The sequence below is a fragment of the Pteronotus mesoamericanus genome, unplaced genomic scaffold (genome assembly GCF_021234165.1).
Source record: "Pteronotus mesoamericanus isolate MK-2021 breed Mesoamerican mustached bat unplaced genomic scaffold, CSHL_Meso_final contig_82, whole genome shotgun sequence".
Lineage (NCBI taxonomy): Eukaryota > Metazoa > Chordata > Mammalia > Chiroptera > Mormoopidae > Pteronotus > Pteronotus mesoamericanus.
Window position 1 is genome coordinate 10599215 of NW_026555265.1, and position 23523 is coordinate 10622737.

A 23523-nucleotide genomic window follows, 5' to 3' on the forward strand; every position below is an offset into this window, starting at 1 on the left:
AACTGTTGCTCTAAATGGCACTTAGTGGTCTTGAATCCAGTTGAGTGGAGTTCAGCTACAACTAGAAGAATGTCATCTTGGGGTGGGGAGCAATTTGAAACCAAAGGGCACATTGCTACAGTTAATTCATGCAGCTAGAAGTATATTCTATAAGTTTTTCCTCAATGTCAGCTATGTGCCAAGGATTAAAGAGCAGATGAAACTTTCTAACCAATTGAAGAATTTATGTAATAAAAGATAATCATTAGAGAGTTTCTAAATACTCAGTTTCTTAAAGTCATGGATTTTATTAAAGAAAGAAGAACGTAGGTGGCAATAATAGATCACACGTGAATTCTAGAACACTATATTATTTTTATCTTGCTTAACAACCAATTATATCCAATGGCTACAAAATGATATACATGAGAAAACTGTGTTTTGCATTGTCAAAATTTTTTTTTCCTAAGTGCCCCACTAACCTTTATCTAGAGCTATTATCTTTGGACTTTCTTTAAAAAAGTCCCTCCCCTCAACAATGTGTTAATTATAGCAATGGGGAAGAGCAGTGTGAAAAGCTAAATTCTTCAGCCAAGCAGTGAAAGTAAGAAACTTCCTATAAAACTACTATCCTGCCTAAATGTTTATACTAAAATAACCCTTCTCCCTCACTTCTGCAAGCTTACTCAGAACAGGGTTACATTTCTTGGTCATCACAAGTCTCCTACCCTTCTCATTTCTTTAGGCTGAAGTTATAATCAAATTTACATAAAATGGGTTAACAGGAGAAAAACACTAAATTTATTTTGTATGTGCATATGAATGAGACCCCCAAGACACACTGAACAGTTGAGGCACAAATGAAAATCTAGAGAAAAGAGAGAGAGGTATGGGTCTGAGATTTCAAATGGAAAGTAGGCAGTTCACAGGTAAATGAGAAAGAGCAAGCATGTGGTAAACAAGTTCTTGCTGGGCCACCCAGAAACTAGGGGACACAAAGGGGAGTCCAACAAACATACTTGTTTGGGTAGTCTCTTTCTGCCACACTTGATTCATACATGCTAATGTGAATATGCTAAAGTTTGTCTTCCTGAAGCAGGTTTTTCTATCTCAATTCCTTCAGGCAGGTAAAGGGGAGGATCGAAAATTCTTCCTGAATCTTTTGGTTCCTACAAATAACTGGCTTTAAATACTCAATGTTCCAAGAGTTGTATTTTGGGGTGGCAAACTCATCCTTTTCACTTTCTTCTCTGTCTCTCTCTCCTCTTTGCTTCCACTCTCTTTTCTTGTTTTTCTTCTCTTCTGTTGGGAAACGCTCGGCCTGGTTTCAGGAGCTGTAACCCTGCCGACAGGCGGAAGGGCCCCAAGGCTGGAAATACTCAGGAGACCTTGGGAAAGCAGGCTCCTTAGGAGACTTGGCCTGTCCCCGCTTGGCCTTGGCCTCTCTGCTTTGCCATGGATGGTCAATAGCCAATGACGGGTAAGTTATCTCACTCTGAGGTAAACAACCTAAAATAAGTATTGGCCGATATTGGCAGCAGACAAGAAATTGGGAGACACGGAGAAGGGACAAAAAGGCTCCTGCACCTCTAGGCTTGGCTTGGACATGGCCGGAGTCCTCATTGCAGCCAAGAAACAGTCTCATCCTTTGGTGGTTCCCTCCCCGCACCTGGCTCAGGCTTCAAACAGTGCAGTAAAAACAGCCCTAAATCAGATCTGGTGGGTCCCGGGGTCATCAGGCCTAGAGGTAAATTCTTTAGAGTGTGCTCTGTTCTTCCCTCAGATCTCTGGTCAGCTCATGCTGCAAAGGACCTTTATTTACACCCCTTACCTTGTTAAGACATTTGCTTTATTTACAACCCTTACCTGGTATCATTAAGACATTTACTTTATTTATGCCTTTTACCCTACATCTTTAAGGTGCCTTCAAGTTTACCTTCCCCTTATCTATAGTCTCTATTGTTAATTCGTTTCTTCTCAGACCCATGTAAATCAGTGTACTCCTGTCACTTGCCTTCTTAAAAGCATCATATATTCCCTGTGAAACTTACCATGCAGTTGTAATGAGATAATGTATGCATTCCTGTTACAAAGCCCACTGATAAGATTTTCAATAAAAACCTTGGAACAAAGGACAACGGGGCCTTCCCCACTAGACGGATGTGCCATGGCCTTCTCCAGTAAGAGGGAAGTGGCCCCCGTCTGTTCTCCTGGCAAGCAGAGAAGTGTTTGCGACGTTTTGTGTTTGTCCCCCTCATCCGTGACAACCCCCGGATAGGCTCTGTGGATTTCAGGGCCCTGCTCCCACCTAAGCTGGCCCCAGCCTGTTTCCCTCAGGTTCAGGGTGTGTTGCGCCCTCTGCAGCGCTCCCCCACGGCGCCGTGCTCCCTGTGGCCGCAGCGCAGTGCAACACCCATCCTTTCTTTTTCTTATTTCTTTTTCAAGACATCTCCACTATGTTCTAGGAACTCAGTCTTTGAAGTAAGCACAGTGAGAACACAGATACCATCTCTTCATTCTTGGAGCTAACAGTTTAGTGGGAATGAAGGAATCTAAGCAAGAAATTTTAATAAAGCAAGATATGTCATATCAGTAAACCTTTCAGCATTATCAAAAAGTTTAAAAAAGAAGCTGCTTTAAAGCTTTGGAAAGACAGAAACACAACTATTAAATAAGAATACTGTTTAATCTGAAAATAACCACTCGCAGACAATGTGAAATTTAATCTGTGCATATGGCACAATGGACAAAATAAAGTTTCTTTTCCATAAGAAATCCTTTTGTCTGCAATGACTGGCATTGTGCCAGCTGTCCAGTTTCAATAGACCTCTTCTACACTAGGACATTGGTAGGCTATGGTTTCCTTTGTGTTCAAGTGACTGACCTCTTAGATACTGCTGTGTAAGTGCTTTTTCTTGTGAAATTTTTCAAATACAAAATAGCATATAGAGAATATAACAAAATTCATATATCCATTTTCCAGATTATTTTGAATCTTAATACATAGGTTGTTTTTTTTTTTATGTGTGTTGCTATAAAGCAGCATATAGCTTGATTAAAAAGGAAAACAAAACAATATTGCCTTTATGTCATCTTTAGGGACACTCACCTATATTGCTGAACTATTTAGACTTATTTTCTAATTCATATATTTTTGTTGTTTACTGTGTATCATTATTTTTCTTTTCTCCTCTAGCCTCACTTTCTAACTTCTATGAAAGTGATCAGGTTTTCTGTTCTTTCATTTTCTTCCTTTTTTATTTCTTCCCTTTGATCTTTTTGTTCTTCTGATTAAGATGTTGCAGACTATGTGTATATTATTTAGTAATATTTTATTTTTATTTTTAATATATATATATATTTTTTTACTTTTAGAGAGTGGAGAAGGGAGGAGAAAGAGAGGGAGAGAAACATTAATGTGTGGTTGCCTCTCATGTGCCCCACCTGGAGACCTGGCCTGGAACCCAGGCACATATCTTGACTGGGAATCGAACCAATGACCCCTTGGTTCACAGGCCAGCACCCAATTCACTGAGCTACACCAGCCAATGCTATTGAGTAATGTTTTAAATTTATCCCATATAATTAGTGCTAAATTTCCATTAAATCTGAATTTACTCTGCATAGTTATCTTATTTTAAACTCAACAAAGCCCGTGTTGTACTCAGATCATCCATTGCATATCTCATAGCATGTCCTAGCATCATATCATCATTGCTTTGAAATTTAGAGTGTTTTAAAACATAAAAAAAAATAGTTTTAGTCAATAGTTAAAATTCAGTACCTTTTATTATTTTATATTATCTTTTGTCCTATACATTCTTTCTGGTTTATTATTTCACTGGGATAAAATATGCCTATAGGAATTTTTTTACTGTGAATACTTCTGTGACAACAGCAATATATCCTGAGATATTAGGAAATGCCTTTACTTTGTCTCATGTTGGAATGATAGTTTTCTACGTTACAATATTTTGGCTTGACAGTTACTTTTCCAAAGCATTGGGGAAAATATTACTTCATTTCTTTTAGAATCCTTTAGCACTTCTGCTAATAAACTTAATTATTTTATGGTAGAATATTTTTATTTTTGTTGATTTAATTTTTTTTCTTTATTCATTTTGTTGTGTAGTTTTCTATGCTATGTCTACATGTAAACTTATCCTTATCAAGCTCTAAGCCAGGAATCCCAAATTAAAAACTCAATCATTTGCTCAGTTGACTCTTTCTGCAGAGACTATTTGAAGATACATGACGGAGGTGCTTACATGGACAACAGTGTGGTGATTGCTGGGGGAAAGAGAGTATAAGGGAACTAAATGGTAATGGGAAAAATACAATAAAGATTAAATTAAAAAATACACTATTACTCCATGGTGAATCTCTTAGTATTTTCCGCTTCAGCAATTTTCTGAGACTGTGGCTATACTGGTAACACTTTATTAATTAAATACATTTTTATTCCCAAGATTTTTAGGGTTTCTTTTTTCCATACCAACTATTATACTTCTTCTAATTTTGTTACCAAAATTTTAGTTTTTCACAATTTTTCATGCATTTTACAAGTATTTATATGAAATACTTTGCTACTTATTTCATAAATGAATTGCAGCTGATATAAATGTAACATGTGGATTGGATATCTTTCTTAGCCTTACGTTGCTCCATATGATTTATAATTTGTGTTGACTAGCTCATTACAATAATTTGTTAATTTATTCATTTATTTTTCTCTCTGACTCATTGTTTTGTTTGCCCACCTCTTATGAACTGCTTCCCTGTGTCGTCTCAGGGCCTTTGTCCAGAATCAGGCATTATAATGACCTCTTGTTCTATTGTCTCCAAAGTCATATCCTTGTACACTACTCAGCATCCATACTCTATGACTGGCTTATTGGAGTTGTTTTATCTTTATGCATGGCAGTTTTGTTTGAGTTTTTATTTTTCCTCTTATCTCTCAATGCATATTTGCAGCACAGGTGGTAAATCAAAGCACGGACTCACTTTGCATTTTAACTGCAAGTCTTTGTGACTGTTTAAATGTACTTTTGAGTCATGATTGTCTCTTTTTGTTGCTGATGCTATGGATTCTTATTCATGTGCTCATTGTTATTTAGCATCACTGGGAAAACTTTAACTGCCAAAATGTTTTATAAGTTAAATTTTTAACATAGGAAATTCATTTTCTGTAGATTTGGAATTATAGTTTATCAGATTCTTTAGAATGTAGAGAGTAAAGTGAAGACATTTTGATTTAACTATGACTTAGGATACCATTTAAAGTAATAATAACTAAAGTATTATAGGCAAATATTACATAAAAAATGTAAGCATTTTACATAGAGGACAGAATAAAGGGTAACGTAGACTATTAAGAAGAATATTGGCCTCTGGGTTATGGGACGGAAATCTCTGGGCTTTTTCAGCGAATAGGTAAAAGAGGTTAAAAGAATCAGAATCTTCTCTGATCCTCTGTTTCTTCATGTATAAAATCAAAGTGTTGGGATACAGAACTTCTAATATTTGTTTTTCAGCTCTAATACGTGATACCAACATTTTAACTGATGTTATGCTTCTGCAGTTATATTCAGATATGCAAATTACTTTTAACCAGAGTAGAAGCAATCTTTATATAGGTTTGAACTATGAAGGGAATAATTCCAAATGAGATATTTGGATTTACAAAGAAAAATAACTGGCAATGGTACACAGGTAGAAAAACAAATCATAACAAAAAAGAAAATACCTGGAGTCACACAATTGTTCAATTTGTGAAGAGCTCAATTTTTTTTTCTTTTATTTTTTGGGGGAAAAGAATATTTCTTCTGGACAATAGAAAAGTACAAGATTGCGCTTTCAATTTTCACGTTTGGAAATTACTTTAATCCACTGCTTACTTTCTATTTTGGCCTTGACCATAAAAATGAGTGCTTAGAATTCAAATAAGCAGAGTGATAGTACCAGCATATTTTATAAGGTCTTCATTTCAATGCCTTTTTTTTAATGGTGTAGAGAGAAGTGGACAAATATATACTCACTTGCTGAAAAGGCAAGGGGGAACCATTCCAAAAACCTGGTTTTCTTTTGTGGACCCTGAGAAAAAAAGACACCAACCAAGAAGGGTTCCTGGTGGCTAACTGGGCTGAAATTTAAAACCAGAGACTAGCAGGTCTTTCTACACAGGGACCTCTCATGTAACTCACTTCAAGGAGAAATCTGCACTGAACTGCCTGCCTCCTCAGTGAAATGCCTGCCTGAACTGTGCTCTTGCAGGCTCAGGGGGCCCTTATAAAGGACTTTCTGGAAGTGTATTTCAACCAATGGGACAGAGGCCTTCCCTGTCTAATGGGATCAGTGCACGTATATCCCCATCAGCATCTTCACTGGCTAGTCAGCAAGGCTCCATTCTCATCAATCAGGACAGTACCTTTTGGAACAGTCAAACTGCATAGGTTTGAAGTCCTCATTTGCATGAGGACAGATGAATCAAGGACCAGAGATGAGGACGACTTCTGCAGCTCCCCTCTGACTTGGAGAGTGCACTTCCCCTTTCCACTAAACACAAGAGAGCTGGAACGTGGAGGAAGGTGAAATAGCAAAGCCGTCTAATGGACAGGAGTGGAGAAGAGCAGGCAGAGCAGAGCTGCCTCGCTGGAGAGGGGCCACCTTATCACAGGGCCCCCTGGCAGCACCAGGGCTGCTCCATAGCCATGCTGTCTCTTAATTAAGCTATTGAGCTGTTCTAACAGCCGTGTTGTAGCACAATTGAGCTGTTTGCACTGAATAGATTTTCCTTCTTCACCACACTCCGAGGTGAGGATTCTTGTTAGAGTTTAATTGACAACAATGACCATCGGTTGACACTTTTTACTATAACGACAAAACACTTTAGATATTTAGGAAATTGTACAACGATAATTACTCTTCTTTGGTAATTTACTTGGTCCCAAGCATGTACAAAGTGTTTATTTTGTTTATGACTAAAGCCTTGAAATAGACTCTCCTAATTTATAGATATTGTACTGTTAAAGGATTGAGGAGACAAAAATTGTTAGCATGAGTTTAATTGTAGACAAGAATCCAGAGGAAATCCTGTTTGTATATCTTTGATTCTATCATAACATTTAGCTCATGTTAGTTGTATTTTTTTGTTTTGTTTTGCTGAATTTATATTAAAGAGAATGCTTAAATTCTCAGGATGCAATGTGGGTAGAGATTTTAAATGTTCACTAATCTAACAAAATACACTTGCACGTATCAGAGTTTTCCTAGACTCCTTAAAAATCTTATACAGGGTCTAGGATTCCAGGGTTTGAGAATTCAAGCTATTTTATATATATTTAAAAGAATTATTTTTGTATAACCTGTAATTATTTATCACCTGCAGAAGTGTCTAAAGTTGAACTTTATCATGAAATAAATAATTTCTGTAGAAAATGTTTCTATCAGTATGATAAATAGCTTTATATCACATTAGGTTTTGTGGCAAACAAGTTTCTGGCATATTTAACAAAAGCAAAATTTTTCCAGTTTTAGGGTTTTGAAATTGCAGGTGAAGGGTAGGATACCTACATGATATTACAAGTACAGAGAACTGGAGGAAGGAGAGGGGAATACAAAACTATGTTTGAAAGTCTACTTGTATTATCCAGAAATATGCTGTAGCTGAACAACCTCTGAGGGTATTGAAGTATTTAGCTGACATTGTCATAAACTTTCCATGCTCTCTTGAGATACAGCAAAACTGTAAAAGTGAATGGTTGGGTGGACTTAGTGGGACAGTTTGTGTCAGAAAATATATTATTTTTTATATATGAAGTTAATAACCTATAGAAAAATAGATAAAGGACCTTCAGTTCTATAGACAGACACTTAACAATAGAATCAACAGAAACAAGAAAAATCAACAACTAATTTAAAAATTGATGAGCCACCATTAAAATGCTGGAGCCATTCTGGGGAGTTTGGGCCATCATGGTGCCCATATGTGAAGTTACATGAGAACAAATTTAGAAAGAGAAAGAGTCTTTCTCTTTCAAGAGAGAGAAAAGAGACATTTACTAAGTAGATAGGTAGGTTGAATAAATGAAAAAATGAACATAATTGACACATAAAGTTTTTTAACATTGGAAGTTTGTTAAACATATACTGTATATTGTACATAATGAAATATTTCTAACATATATCCATTTAATGTTTTTTCTGTATATAATTTTAAATTTTATACCATGCAGTGAGAGTTAATATAAATACTCTCCATAGGAGTAATTGTGCTTATTGTGGAGGGGATGTCAGATAAAGTAGAATAATTCATTGAAGCACAAGATACAGCATAACAAAAATTTCTAAAAAAAAAAAAAAAGTTTCTTTTCAGTTCCTTTTGGTTCCAACAAGTAGTTATCCTCATTTAGAAAAAATAGGTAGTAGGCATAAAAATTATTTTGTGTCTACACATTTTATAATTCTATTAATGTAGTGTTCTTTACCTTACTATTTTTAAGAAAACTGGCACTGAGTAGTATGCTAGAGGCTTACCAATATTAAATTCAGTGAAATCTCATGCTGAGCATTTTTGCCAGTCACGACAGTGGATTTGAACAATGGTCTGGAGGTTAAGTCCTGTGTTTTTGAGTCATGAAGCTCTGATGAAGGAGCGCTGAACTGTGGTCAAATAGCAGTACTTACCAGTTAGACAACCTCTAACAAATCATACCATCTTCTGAATCTTACTGCTCTTTTGAAATAATGGCTAACTCACAGATTTGCACATAGAACATTTTATAAATTGGAAATAGCAGTAATAATGATAAAAGGCAGTATGAGTAGTATGTTGCTCTAACAGAATGATAACCCAATTGTTTAGAGTTTCTTGATCTAGTTCAAGTTTTGGATCTCTCCCTAACAAGATGTTGGTCTTAGCAACTTACCTAACCACTTATGTCCTCAGTTTATTAACTGGTAAAATAGAATATCAGTGATACTACTCGGCAACGGAACTGTTGTCTTCCAGGATCTGTTTTAGGGGCATCGTCCTCTCAGGTACAACCACTCTAGGTCCTCTCACCCCTATGATTGTGGTGCCTTGGGTTGAAACTTCCTCAAGTCTGGTTTGCTCCTTTTCCCACATCCTTCCTTTGTGAGGTTCGGGCGCTACCTAGAAGGCATCTGGCACCTATTCCCTCTGGGTTCAACCTCCGGAGTAGCCAGAACTGATGGCTTTAGTGCTTGAATGACTGTTACAGCCAGGGAGATTGGCTGATAACAAGATTGAGAAAGCTAAACTTTGATACAAATTTTACTAATAAATTTAAAGTCACAATTTTATTCACAATTCTGTTGGCACTAGCGTGTTAGAATTTCAGGACTGCAGTGCTCTCAAGGCTTCCTGGAGAAACTGTGCCAATACAGGAGTTCTTCTTCTCTGTTTAGAGGGTAGTCTGGTGCCATCCTGTGAAATCTACCCTTTGAAATCTTGGCGGTTTAAAAAGTTCTCTGGATTTCTTTATATTATCAGGGATATTCATAAGCATATATTAAAATACACATATTTTGATATTTTGTTATGAAAATGTTATTGGAACCCAAATAAATGACTTTCCTTTAAACTGTGCTGAAGAAAAAGGTATGGGCTTAGCTTACTGGTAGTGAGCAGGGCAGTGAATTCCTCATTTTGGAAGAGGCAGGCTGTGTGGAAGATTCCAAATGAGGCCTTCGGTTGCACAAATGATGAGCTTTATGTATAGAAGTGCTAATGCTCATAGCTGGTTCCCTATTGACTATGAGATCTTTTGAAGGACCTCCTTGAATGTTGTATAAAAATCCCATAATAGAAGGGAAATCCTTTTGGTTGGTTTGAGATCTCTTCAAAGATCCTCATTCTATGTGGAAAACACCTTTTGATAAATGTAGAGTTGTTCTTTCCCTTTGGGGGAACAAGATCTCTCCTGACAATAAATGACACATGCTGAGGTGTGTGACTACAAGTATTTGAGGCTTTGGGGCCACAAGTGCTTACTAATACTCCTTCGTGTGTTCAGCAGCCAGTAATACGAGGGCCCACTGATCCCTAGATGAGATGAACAAGAACTACAGAAAGTTAAGGCCTCAAAGAAATGGTCCATCCCATGTTGATCTGCATCACACCTCGTATTAACAGATCCTCATGAAGAGTGAGGTGTGGAGCTGGAAAGTCTTATGGCCGCAGAAAGTGCTTGTGTGCCAAGGGCTGGCTTTGTAGATACAGTGTCAACAGGCTAGGTTGGAAAGCTAGGGGCATTCTTGAGGTTGTTTATAGTCCCCAGCTTGGGGATTCTTCCCAGTCAGGGTTTCTTCTCCACGCTTTGCAAGGTTTTCACAAGTAGTGGACCATTGTGACCTGAAAGTTTTTATCTTCTCAAATGTTTGATTTAACTACCAGAAAGTTTCTTCCTTCCTGTGACAGGTCAGAACTAGGTCTCAGAGGTAATGCATTACTGGGCAACACAGTGATACCAGTCACCCAGTACTGAAGGGCTTGTTTTGTGAAATGTACTACATTAACCAGAAAACCTCGTTTTGTCTTTTTTTCCACCTATTGTTCACACCTAGTTTTCTTATTGACTGTATTGGATTCTCTTCTTGTAGAGAATGATTTTGGCCAACATGTGGCAGTTAGTGCATATTTTATGTAAAAGAAGAATATGATATTGGTTGCTTTTAAGAAATTCTGGCATTGTAAGTCCATATTTGCAGAGTTGTTACTGTACTTATTATATACTGAGCTCCCATCACGCTTTTGTAAAATTAAATAAAACCAATTAAAAAGTTATCAGTGATAGTATCTTCCATTTGCTAGCAAAGAAACAATGCAAACAGAGCACTGAGTCCGGTGGCAGGCACCAACTAGGTGCTCAGTTATTTAACTTTGTGTTTGGAAGAGCCTCATCTGTGTCTTGAGGGTGTTTTAGGCTCAGAGTCTCAGGAGCAGATCCTGAGAGACTCTTAGTAGGAGAATTAAGTGACATACAGGGAGAATCACTATGTCTGAAGTCACCTTGAATATTTTTTATCTATTTTCCTCTGAATTAGTTTTAACAAACTCCATCTTTCCTCATTTAAAGTAGTTTTTGTGCTTTCAGTCATCATTTGTTATATAATTTCAAATAACCAGGCTGTATTTTTTGTGCAATTGACCAGTGCTTTTAAAAAAATAACAAATTTTCTTTTTACATCTAATATAATGAGTAAAAATTGATCTTTAAGGCTTATACACTGCAAGGCAGCCAGGTCATAGGTAAATTTGAATATAAAACAATGATCATAACATATTTTAGAACTAATTTTGAGTAAGATTTTCAAGATCTATAAAAAGGTGATAAAAAGATTTGTGCACTCATTTTTCCAATGGAAGATAAGAATTTGGTATTATTTGTCTAGCTTCAGTAAGTTGCCTATCTCTTCTGTTGCCCACGTGTCTTCAAGCTTCTCAGAACTTTTTCATATGTGATTTGAAGCCCTCAACGCTTTTTCCATTCATTAAGTGAAAGCAGATTTTCCCAATAGACACTTCTGATTTTACTACCTTGCTTATAAAGGGGAAGTTCCCAAAGCCGTAAGTCCAACCTTTTCCTTTTTTATAAGAGGATATTTTACATTGTAGAAGTGTTTCACTATCCTAATTGTCTTCCTATTTGTTTATATTCTGGTTACTTATGATGTATTTTCCTAAGTCATCAGTTTTCATTCATTTCTATGCTTTCCTGTAAATGAACACATTGCTCCAAAATTAATGTAAAGTAGATGATAAGTGGCCTCACATAAGTCTGAGAAAAATTCATGTAAATAATATTTTATGAAGAGTCACAATTTTGTTTAGCCTATATTTCAGAATAGCTACTCAAGCCATGAAGTGAAGAGTTATATATAGAAAGAGAAGGAAAGCTTTTAGAATCATGACTAATAATGGAAAATTTGGCCATGCATCTAGGCTCAAAGTCCTTGAACACACTTAAAATTCTTGGAAAAAATGAAACTGATTTGAAATCATCCAGTCTATTTTCCATTTGAAGCCAATGGCAAATTGTGACCTCATTTTCACAATTGAACTGGATATGTAATTATATAAAAGTGCTATATATCTATTATAAGTTATTCTTTTTATTCATATTTCCAATGTTAAGGCCATATTGGGTGGAAAATTATTTCACTTTCAAAGGTCTTAATAACAGTCCTCTACTATGCTTATTTCTATTAAGCCATTGTAAATATCTAAAAATGGGTGTTTTACAGAAAAATTATGTTTAGCAATATTCTAATGTTTATAAATACAAATGTTTAATGGAAAAATAATAAAACATGTTTGAGTTGTTTAAGGTTCACTACAGTATTATTTCATTCTCTAATATCCTTTTAGGGGAAAAAAAAAACACCAAGGTGTGATCAAGGATATGCGTATGCATTTCATTATTGTATGATCAGATTGGTCATTTACAGCCCTTCAGTTGGGGAAAAAACATCAAAATGGTGAAAGGGTTACAGAATGACCAGGTGAATACTCAATAGCAGGCAGATAAATTTCTGGGAAAAGCTATCATTTTTCTAAAGTTTTGAGAGGATAAAGTGAGCACTGCTAACACAATCACTGAGTATACTTGAGTGAGGACAAACGTGTACCCGGAGGATTCAGCCAATTTTGAGGGTCCCAACCTGCTGACGGTAGACTGATGTCTTATTGCTTTGAGTGGAGGGAATGCCTATGAAAATTACTCCAGAGATGGATAATGAGAAAATCACAGGGCAGGCTACTTTACCTGAATAAATAAAAGTGACAGCATTGGGGATTTTAAGAGTTGTGATATGTATATTTGAAGCCCCAGAGTTATGGGTGGTAGAGGAACATTCTAAATAAAACTAAGAGATAGATTAAGGTCGGCTTATGCTATAAATCCATGATTAACTAAATGACTCACTGAATCATCACAAAGTTTAGTGAGAAAGGTTTTGGATTTCACACAATTGCATCACTACTTGATAATATAACTGACTGTCTAATTAATTATTGTGATTTTTTTGTTTTATTTTCTCCTTTTTTATTTGTTTTAGTGGAAATAATTCTGTTCATGTCAGTACTTTTGTACTAATATGTAAGAACCACTGGTTTCAGCCCTAATGCAACTGCATATAACAGAAAAATCAAGAATAGCCTACCACATAATAGCTTTAAATACTTTGAATAGGTGATAAACTTATAAATTTTATCTATAAATCCAATCAGGCTCTGCATTAATATTTGTATTTATCTATGTCATAAGAAATTTTGAAGGATATGACTAATTTTAAAAAATTGGTACTAAACAAAAAGAACTCAAATTGCACAATACATTTCATCTGTGATTTAATCCATTATATCAAAACAGAATGCTGACCAGTAAAAATTTCAAGCAGACTTAAGCATAGTGCTTCTCAATGAAAGGTGGAGAATCTAGAAAAACACTTTTCACAAAAGAAAGTCCTTAATTCTCTATTGAAAAGTAAAGTATACTTATAAATGTATTGAAAAATACTGAATTATGTCATTTTCACTGAGTATGATTTTAAATTACTTTTGATAGAGAATGCAGTGAGTCATTGCTATATTTTTATTGTAGCCACAAGTGAAACTTCAGTGCAGAGAATGTTTTCATTAATAATTAATTTCTTCTTGAATACAGTGGAAATGCCTCTGTGGTGTCAGCAATGTTCATAGCCTTATTTTAAATATAAGAAAAACTAAAGTGAAAGAAGGTCATATGCTTTTCCCACGATCATCTGTGAAGTCATTGACAGATTTAAAATGAAGAGCAAATGGTAGATTATACTTATTAATTCAGAAAATAGATCCAAACACCCCTTGTTACCAGGAGAGCATTTCATTACTGCCAATTCAGCTGCACAGTGAAGTTTGTGTGTGTGCAAGCATGCATACAGGTCAGGTCTCCATATGCACTATTACGGCATTTGTTTTGTTTTTAATTATAAAATTTTAAAATGATATTTATGTTTAATCTGTTACAGAAAGCCAGACTCAAGACACGATTCAGGGAATGGAGTAAGCCTTTATTCACACGCGCGGGCTCAGAGGAGGCAGTCTCCAAATTCTGAGCCCCGAATCGGGGTTAGATAGGGGTTTATAAGCCCTAGCATTCCGGGCGGGAAAAGGATGGGCTTCCCAGGTGGGGGAAGGGATTAGCATTCAGGTGGGAGATTGATGAGATTGATGTGCTACCCAGGCGGGGGAAGGGATGTGAAAACGGGCTACAGGAACAGATAAGCAATGATTAACAGTTAACCTGGGAGGGGTCTCTGGCTAGGCTGCTCCTCTTAAGTCATCTTGCCCTTATCAAATCAACCAGGAAGAAATCAATTCACTTTAGCAGTAATTATACTTGGACATATAGATTCAGAAAAGAGGTTGATTTTTCTGAATTTTAACCTAGGCCCTGGTTAAAAGCTTCAAAGATCTTTGATAAAAGACATAATAGTAAACAAGTTGTTACATAAGCACTTATTTCAGAAAAGAGAATCCATTTATAAAGGAGAAGTTCATCTGATTTTTAGAAATCCAGTATATTTAAATTCTAGGGGAAAAGTAATAATCATATTGTGATAGAACCTTCCATCCATATATTTAAATTGATCGAAGGTTTTTGTAAGTCATGTTTCAGACTTACAACTCAGTTCATTAAAGATTATCGAATCTTATGCAGGAGGGTAGCAATGAAGGCAGGGGCTGCACAGCCAAAGGGGTTATTCTTTCCTTCCTTTGTTTCTTACCTTCATTTTCCCTCTGTTTCTTCCTTTATCCTCCCTCCCCCTCACTCCCTTTCTTCCTTTCTTCCCATTCTGTTTTCCTCTAGATAGGAGAACATTTTTATTGGGATTTCAAAAAGTAACAGAAGTCTTTCTTTATCAATGTTAAATCTATACAGGAACCAGTTAAAGATAAAAATATTAGCAATACAGTAGAGGATAATCTAAGATTATTTAATTGTAAACTCCACCCCAAAGTCATGTCCTCATGCTGCACTAAAAAGAGAGGGGGCACTGACCACCAGTATCCACACAGCTTCAGGGTTTCCACAAGCCTCACCCAGTGCAGAGGCTCTGGGACTTGTTTGAGAGCCTAGTCTAACCCTCTTTTGGGCCTTGAGTGATATATCCTTGTCATATTGACCCAGGAATCAGAGAAGTGCTCAATTTGTGGACAAGCATCTCTGAAAGTAAGAGCCCTAAAGAGCTTATTATACCACTTATACACAGCAAACCATTTCCAAATTTTACAGAGATAAGTCATCCCTTGTCTTGGTCATAACAAGGGAGTAGCTAAGCGTAGGACAAAAGGACAAAGCTTTTCTTAAAAAAATTTGGAAAATAAAGAGCAATGCTTACTTTTTAAATTTCTGTGTTCCTTGTCATCCCAAACCCCTATGCCCCTTCCTTCTCTATGGCACAAACCTGAATGTATTGTGTTATTGTTACCGAACAAAAGGACCCGCGGTCGGGGGGTGGCCAGAGGCTATTACCGAAACAAGACACCCTCCTTCCCCTGGACCCTTTAGGTTGTGGGTCCTTGGCCCGCCGCCCTTGGAATTATGGCTCTGAATGGCAGAGTTTGGTGAAAAGGAAAGGAACTATTTATTTACAAGTTTTACAGGTTTGATTAATGGTTAAATGTCACCCTTAAACCTCAAAATCCATTCAAAACAACCACCAGCAGACACAGCATCCTGCCTTACCCACTTTGCCCAGTCAGGCCAGTCAGGGGTACTGTCCAGAAGAAAAAGAACAGAAGTCCGGGGCTCGGCTAGGCAGGCCTCTCGCGGGTCTCAGCACCATCCACTGCATCGCCGCGATCTCCAGCTCTTAATCCATAACCATATGGCACTTTCTCCTGGCCCACTAATAAGAGTCCTTTCTCCCCTCTTTCTTCCCGCGTGGTCTTCACACTGTTCGCCAGAGTCTGTGTCCCTTTGTCTCTCCTGCAGGCCCCTGTCTCTCCTCTTTTCCCTTCTCTTCCCCACATTGTGTATTAAGTCTTTTAAACCTTCCTGATTAGCTTTGGTGATATGCCAAATAATCCTCTTTGCAAAGGAGGAACGAAGCTATCCTTTTATTGACATGAAAACTGACTTCTCAATGGCCCTGCTCAAGGCTCCCATCCCCCATGCCGGCCCGCCCTAGGGTGGGGAATATATTTTTCTTGGACACGCCAATGTCTGGACCCCGTTACAGATACACTTTGGCGGGGGGCGGGCCGGGGGGGGGGGGCCTGGTTGTGCCCTGTTACATTATTACTACAGTGTATGTTAAAGTAAATGAAATAATTTTATTAAATAGGGTAACAGAATAATTTACTAAACCAGTGGCTTTCTGCCCTCACTTTACATTAGATTCACCTTGCTATCACTTTAGAAAGATAATGGCTTTAGGGCCTCAATCCCTGAAAAACCTATTTAGTCTAGGATAACACTCATTCCTTGTATTTTTATAGGTTCCTTCAGGTGATAAGATTATGCAAACAGTTTGAACACTATTGCTCTGAACTGAACAGAGTGACAACAACAAAAATTAAGCAATAGAATACATAAAATGTGACCTTTTAACTTATATTTTTAATGATGGAATGATTATTTTAGAAGTTATATTTTAAAATTACTTATAACATCTTAGTTTAAATGACTCAGAAACAAAGATCCATGCAATTCCATATTAAACTCTCTTCTGCTGTCTCCAAACACAGGAATCAAATGGCCCACGTGGCTGCTGGCTCACTGGATCTGTGCTGGTGAGCCAGTCTGGTGCATAGTCTAAAATTGAATTAAAAATATAGGTTAAAATATTTCATACAGTAATTATTTTTTTGTCACAACATTCTGTTAGTGTTGATTCTCTTTACTAACAAATAAACCCATTCAGAATAATAAGTAACATAACAACAGTTTCTAAGGATGATAGGATTTGAAGCCGGGTGTTTGACTTGAAGTTCAATTATTTAATACTCTTTGGCCCACTCTTTACTTATTTACTCTTTATTTCATCTTTCATTAAAAAAAATGTGTCAAGATGGTTTTTCTTTGACTTCAGAATGTTCCTTGTCCTTTCTCTCAAAAGACAGATACCAAACTAATAGGGAGCCTAGTTCAAACCATATTCCTACTTTGTTGCTTTAGGTACAAAATCCTGAACTCAAAAAAGAAGATGCATTTGTAGCCATATTTATAAATTTTATGTTTTGAATAAAGAAGCATAAAAGACAATTACTAGAAAAGTGTTGAAAATATCAAGGGAAAGAAAATACAAAGCTATTTATGATTCAACGAGACAACAGTAGTTTTTCCTGGAATTTTTCTTTCATGTCTAAAACTTAGGAATTTAGGAAGAAGCCCTGAAAAGCTTTTATTTAATAATATAGCATTATAATATCATACTTAATGTCATTAAACTTTTCTTTTATTCTGAATTAATAGTTCCTTTTTTTCCTGTGCTGAGTGGTTTGACTCTGAAGGCATTTGTCTTCCCTAGCCATACATAATGATGTCATACTGTGTGGATTTTTCAGGTCCTAGAATTCTTGAATTTTCTGAATTTCCACAAGTTCTGTTTCAGTAATAGAAATCTTGACAATAGAAATAGAAGTATTTGTAATTTCCAGAAGTACTGTTATTAATTTGATTCTAAAATGATGGCCATTTTATCACTGCATATTTTCTATGTTCCCAAGTATGTTTATATAAAAATGCATTTGTGTAAATAGCCAATGAATTTCCACTTAAGAAAATAAAAATATTGCTTAACAAATGTTCAGTCTTGATCCTTCTGATTCTTTTAGCTTGATTTCTAAGATAAATAATACTACCAAATACAAAATTCAAGCCATAATCTTAAGAATTTTGGAAATGTTTAAAAAAAACAAAAAACAAATAAACTGTTACTAGAGTGCCATAAATGAAAAAAAAAAAAAATCTCTGTAGGGAAAGAAACAAATTGGAAGTAAAAGACAATTAAATTTATAGTTTTTTCTTAATAAAAAACATACTGGCTAGAAAAAATTTTAAGATTTTAAATCATGCTAATGTAACTGAAAGACAACATCTAAATGCATGTTTTCTTTCAGGAAACAATGTTTTGCTATTATGTTATTAATAAAGTACCAAAGTAGCCATTTACTGATTGTTTATTTGAATTAGTTTAAGAAATATATCTGAAACTTTACTACACTTTAAAGTCAGCCAAAGGAGGTAAAGCTGGAATATCTAAAAACTGTCAATTTTGGAATACAATATAATATTTGGAATTGAAAATTTAATGATAACCAAACAATAAACCTGAAGATTTAACCCAACAGAGAAAAGTGCATTAATAAAAAGATACAAAGACTTAGAAAATTTCCTTTTGTTATAAGGCTATAAAGTTCTGTTACTACTGGTTTTGCAGCCACTTATTGCTGCTAAACTCAGTTGTAGGTGGGACCTGACCATTGATTGGCGTGACCATGACTACACATTCTTATAGTTACCAAGCAGTACAAGAGCTTATGGGGCGAAGCTATGCTGATGTTAGCTTCATGTCAAAGATAACATTATCAGAGATGAATTGAAAACTCAAATCTCCTTATCTTCTCACCAATTCTGATAACACAGACATCTGTATAGGTATTGAAAGAATACTTTTTTTTTTTTTTGAGTGAGAGAAAAGTGTCTTATTTGCTTAGAACAAAAAAATAGTTAACTCAAGAAAGATTTCAAAAAATTTAGGAAGGAAGGAAGGAAAGAAAGAATGGTGCTACAAAATATTATGTATTGTTACAATAAAAAATAGAGTTAAGAGCACAATTGAGTTGGATTTATAGCTAAGACAAATTGTGTGCATCTCTCAAGTTGTCTTGGTAACAGGACTTTCACCCATTGTTAGTTCATTTTTATATTTCTACTAATGAAAATTTTCCTTAGCATTTTTTCCTTTTATACTTACAGGATGATTACTACAAGTTGAAAATAATTTTTAAGTGCTTGTCTTTTCAGTATCTTTTCTAACTCAAGTTTCTTGCAGAAATCATAAATCTCTAAGATAACTCTTTTTCTAAAGAGAGGTATATAAAACAAAAGTTAATTTTCTCATGTTGGAACAGAGTTATTAGCTATTAAAAATGCAGTACTTCACCTTTTTTTTTCTCCTTTGTGCTATTGTGCTACATTAAATTTTTTTCTCCACTCAGGGGAGTTTCAAAATTTATCAGTTTCATTACCAAATCTTAGAACTTTGGCTTTTATTTATTTGCATCTACAGAATGAAAGTCTTCCAGGGGTCCTCAAAACCCTCTTCCTTCTTCATTTACTCATCCCAGATAGATCTGTGTGGCCCCTAGATCCCTGCTATGACTTTATTCTCCTCTAGGGAAAGTTGTTGAGAGGCCTAGAAAAATGATGGAAACTATGCTGTGCAAGTGAACTGACAACAGGCAACTCTATGACAAGGACACTGCAGTCAGCGCAGAGGCTAGGACATGAAACAGTGCCTAATTAATTTAGACCCGCAGAAGATTGGTTCCAATGGAACATGGAAACAGAAGCAAATTTTGATTTAGTATGAGATTGAGGGGTGTAAGAAAATAGTTGGACTACTTGTGGGTATCTGGAGGTGTTGTAAGTTTTAAAGGATACATTTGAAAATGGGAGGTTAGAAGAACCTGTCCCATCTGATGTCAGAAATCCAGGAGAACATGAACAATTGATGAGTCAGGACAAAGATGGTCGGGGCTACTGTCTGAGCTAGGATAGGGGTAGGGCAAGAGCATGAGTAGTTCTGCCTTTATAGGGCAGGAAGGAGACACAACAAATGGGACATTTATTTTATTATGAAGGAAGAAAGAAGACAGATTAGGTTTGTATATCTATCTAGTGGTGGAAATTTTTAAACATTCCAGTTAGATGGTTTCTGTCAAATTATTACTAAAATTATTTTAAATCCCACTTTTTTTTTTTAATCACTGCTTCCTCTTTGGGAAGGATGCAAACAAGGACATGGCGGAGTCATTATTCACACCAGCAGTAGGAGCAAAAGTGGTGGGAGTAATAATGGAGACAGCACCCTGGTGGCAGTTAAGAAAGCAGCAACATCTAGTGCATGTGGGCTCCTCTGTTCTTTCTTAGGTACCCAAATCTCCAGGAAAGTAGACTTAGTGGCAACAGTGAACATTCATTTTACTCTTTTATATCCTTACGATATCAGCTCAGATGTCACTTCCAAAGATCTGGCTCAGAAAACGATTCCTGACCATGTGTCCTAAAAACAATCGCCTCTTAACTAGAACTATTTATCTTGTTATCTCTGAGTTTCTTTCTTAGCACTTTTTCCATTTGTTTACTTGTATGCCCCAAAATAATTAGGAAATTAAAATTTACTCTTGGCTATTAAAATTCTGGAGTCAGTCTAATATCAATATGTTTCTCTCTTGCTTCCATTAATTTTATCTCCAGTGATTAGCACTGTGACTGGCACATAATAAAAGGTTGGTAAATATATATATTGACTGAGTGAGTGCATGAATACATGCTGCATAAATAAGTGAGTGAATAAGTAAAGAGAAGATTTAGTTAGAACATTAAATGAATCATTTGCTATCCTAAGTTGGAGGGACCAGTAATAGGAAAAGCATCCTAAGTTTGCTCGCAGTTCAGCTGAATCTTGATAGACCCCTTGTAGAGAGCCTTCTAGTCAGAGAAAGCAGGGTGAACAAAGGTTTAGAGATATGGAAGAATGTTGTATGTGAAGGAGACTAAAAGGAAGACAGAAAGGGCAGGAGGTAGAGGACAGCAAGTGTAGCATATAAGAATCTATGGATGTAGAGAAATGAAGCAGCTCAGAGCCAGCCTCATTGGACATATCCAGCTTGTGGTTCAGCAATAACAACTTAATCATCATAACCATCATGCTCTCTCTTTTCACAATATTGTTACTCTGGAAAATCCCAGTTTATGTGCAAGGCAAAATGTTCTTATTGCCACTTCGCCTCTGAAACTTTTCCTGACTCCATCAGGTGACACTGATCACAGCCCCTTCTATACTCCTTCAGTACAGAACTTGTGTATAATTTGAGTCACGTGCATCTCTAACCAGCAGGACAGAAGTTTTTCCTGAACTTTTTTGGAGAGCCTTGAGAGCTGGAACAGTGTCTGGTTTATTTGTGCTTCTCTGACACTTAGTGCAATGTTGGTGGTTGACCCTCAATAAATGTTAGAAACATGTCCTTTCAACATCCCCAATGTTGTCTCCTAACTTTGTGACAGCTTATCTAACACTTATTATGTTAGATAGACAGTGCTATCTCTAACATAATAAATGATCTGTCGAAAGTCACCTTAAATATTGTCAATAGACAATGAAAGTTTGAGATGCTTTAAACTTGTCTAAAGGAGGGAGCAACTGTGAAAATATCAAAAAATATTACTCTTAATAATTACTGATAAATAATCTTTTTAAAAAATTATTTATGGAGTACAGAGAAAGGAGAGGGAAATGGGAATAAGTAAAATATAAAGCCTTATTTTTGTTGTTATTTTATAGTAATATTTTAATTTTTACTTTTTCTTTGTTATTTTTTAACCTTACATAATTCAAGTGCTTTACCTAGGGGAGAGATTTTCACAGACCAGAGCATCATGTAGAATGCTCCACATGGTTAAGTATTTTTGAGCTGTTTAATTTGACATCTTTTGAAAATGCTTGAGTTGAAGCTTTAGCTATTTGCTGCTGTTTTTTTTTTTCCTTTTGCTTCTAAGAATGCATATTAATCCAGTACCATTGAGACGGATTAGAACTGTTAAGGAAGTTACCCAGAGCTTACTTTGTGAAATAAATCTAGTAAGCAATTTTCAATGGACTGTAAAAATCTGTTAGTTAATTATCAGGACACTCCTGAATGATATTAAATTACCCCATTTGTCTCCTGATTATTATTCTGGTGTTATGTAAAATTATAAAAATGTGTGAAGAATGACTTGTTAAATGCTAAATTTCCAAAATGAATGATTTTTATAACCGCAAGTTCAAGTTTTTGCTCCCCAATTTTAAGAAGTTTAACCTTGACATTTTTCTTTATAATTTTTTATACTTCATGGACACTGTAGAATGTTTTTGAGTCATTAGATTTCACTAAGGCTATGTTAGCATTTGGTTCACCTGACTAAGACACCATTGACAAAGCCATACCTGGAGACGAGACAGCTAATTTCCTCTGCACTAATGGACAGTGACAGGCTGTTCTGCTCACTTTACTGGCCAGTTTAGCTGTGCCTATCTTCACAGTGCAAATGGACAGTTAATTCACCAGGAAGCAAATGCTAGGTTACTTTAATTAATATCACATTTCCACTCTGTGCTGTGGCTTTTTCCTCTATAAAATAGGAGCAGAATTTATCTCATGGTTGTTGTCAGATACAATGAACTCCTTGGCAATTATTATACGTTCAGTACATATTAGCTTAAAATTACAAGATTTTCAAGTTAGTACCTGGTGGGCTTTATAAGATGTGTCAGATATAGCATGATATTGTAATAAAATCAGGACAAACTCTTCTATTGGATTTGCTAATATGAAGGCACTTAATCTCGATCGTGTTTTTACCCTTAGGTTCACACTTCAGGGTGGAATGACATCCTTGAAAATCTTCTTTTTCACTTGTATGCTGAGTAAAAGAACAATAATTATTTCCCTACTTGGTGATCTATCTGAAGGAAATCTTTTTAGTACCAACCATTGAAAAAGTAATGCCTCCAGGATTTGCTTCTTTTAAACTTATTCTGTGAGGGAAACATTCACTCAAATCATTTTTCTCCAAATAGCCATTAGCAAGTTGCTTCCAGAGGTACTCAGTCCCCTCTCGATATTATTGAAATGATTCAGTATTTCAGCCACCCTTAATCTCCAGACTTCTTCCTTGGCTTGAACATTGTGTTCTCTGAGGCACGTCATTCAAGAAGGATAACATATTACAGAAGGAGAAAAAAAAGTACTGATAACATAGTTATCTGTGCATCCAGGGAAAATTAACATTAAATGACACATTGAATTAAGTTTTATCAGAAATTATGTATAGGATCTGGCAGAAATAACACCTGCCTGAGTGTGGTTGATAGGGTAATGATATAGGTGTAATAATTTATAGTTTTAATTTGACAGCTTCACCTAAAATGTCATATTGTATGCTTGACTGTGATATTGTTATGTTACAGAAGTACATGCTTATTATTTTGTAATTAAAAAATAATAAAAAAGGGGAGTTATCTGTGCCAGACCTTATATTTGGTCTCTTTTATTCCTACAGTGTTTTTATAGTTTTTTGCTCAAATTTAGCAGGAGGTTAAATGATAATTCAAATAATTGTTGTTTTAAACAGTTTTAACATTTTTCTGAATAACAAATAAAAGACAAATGACTGAGTAATAATTGTTTAATGACTTTTGGTTAGAATGGTTTGAGAATGTGGTTAATCTTTAGAACTAGAAAATGTTAACGGACAAATAAGAGGA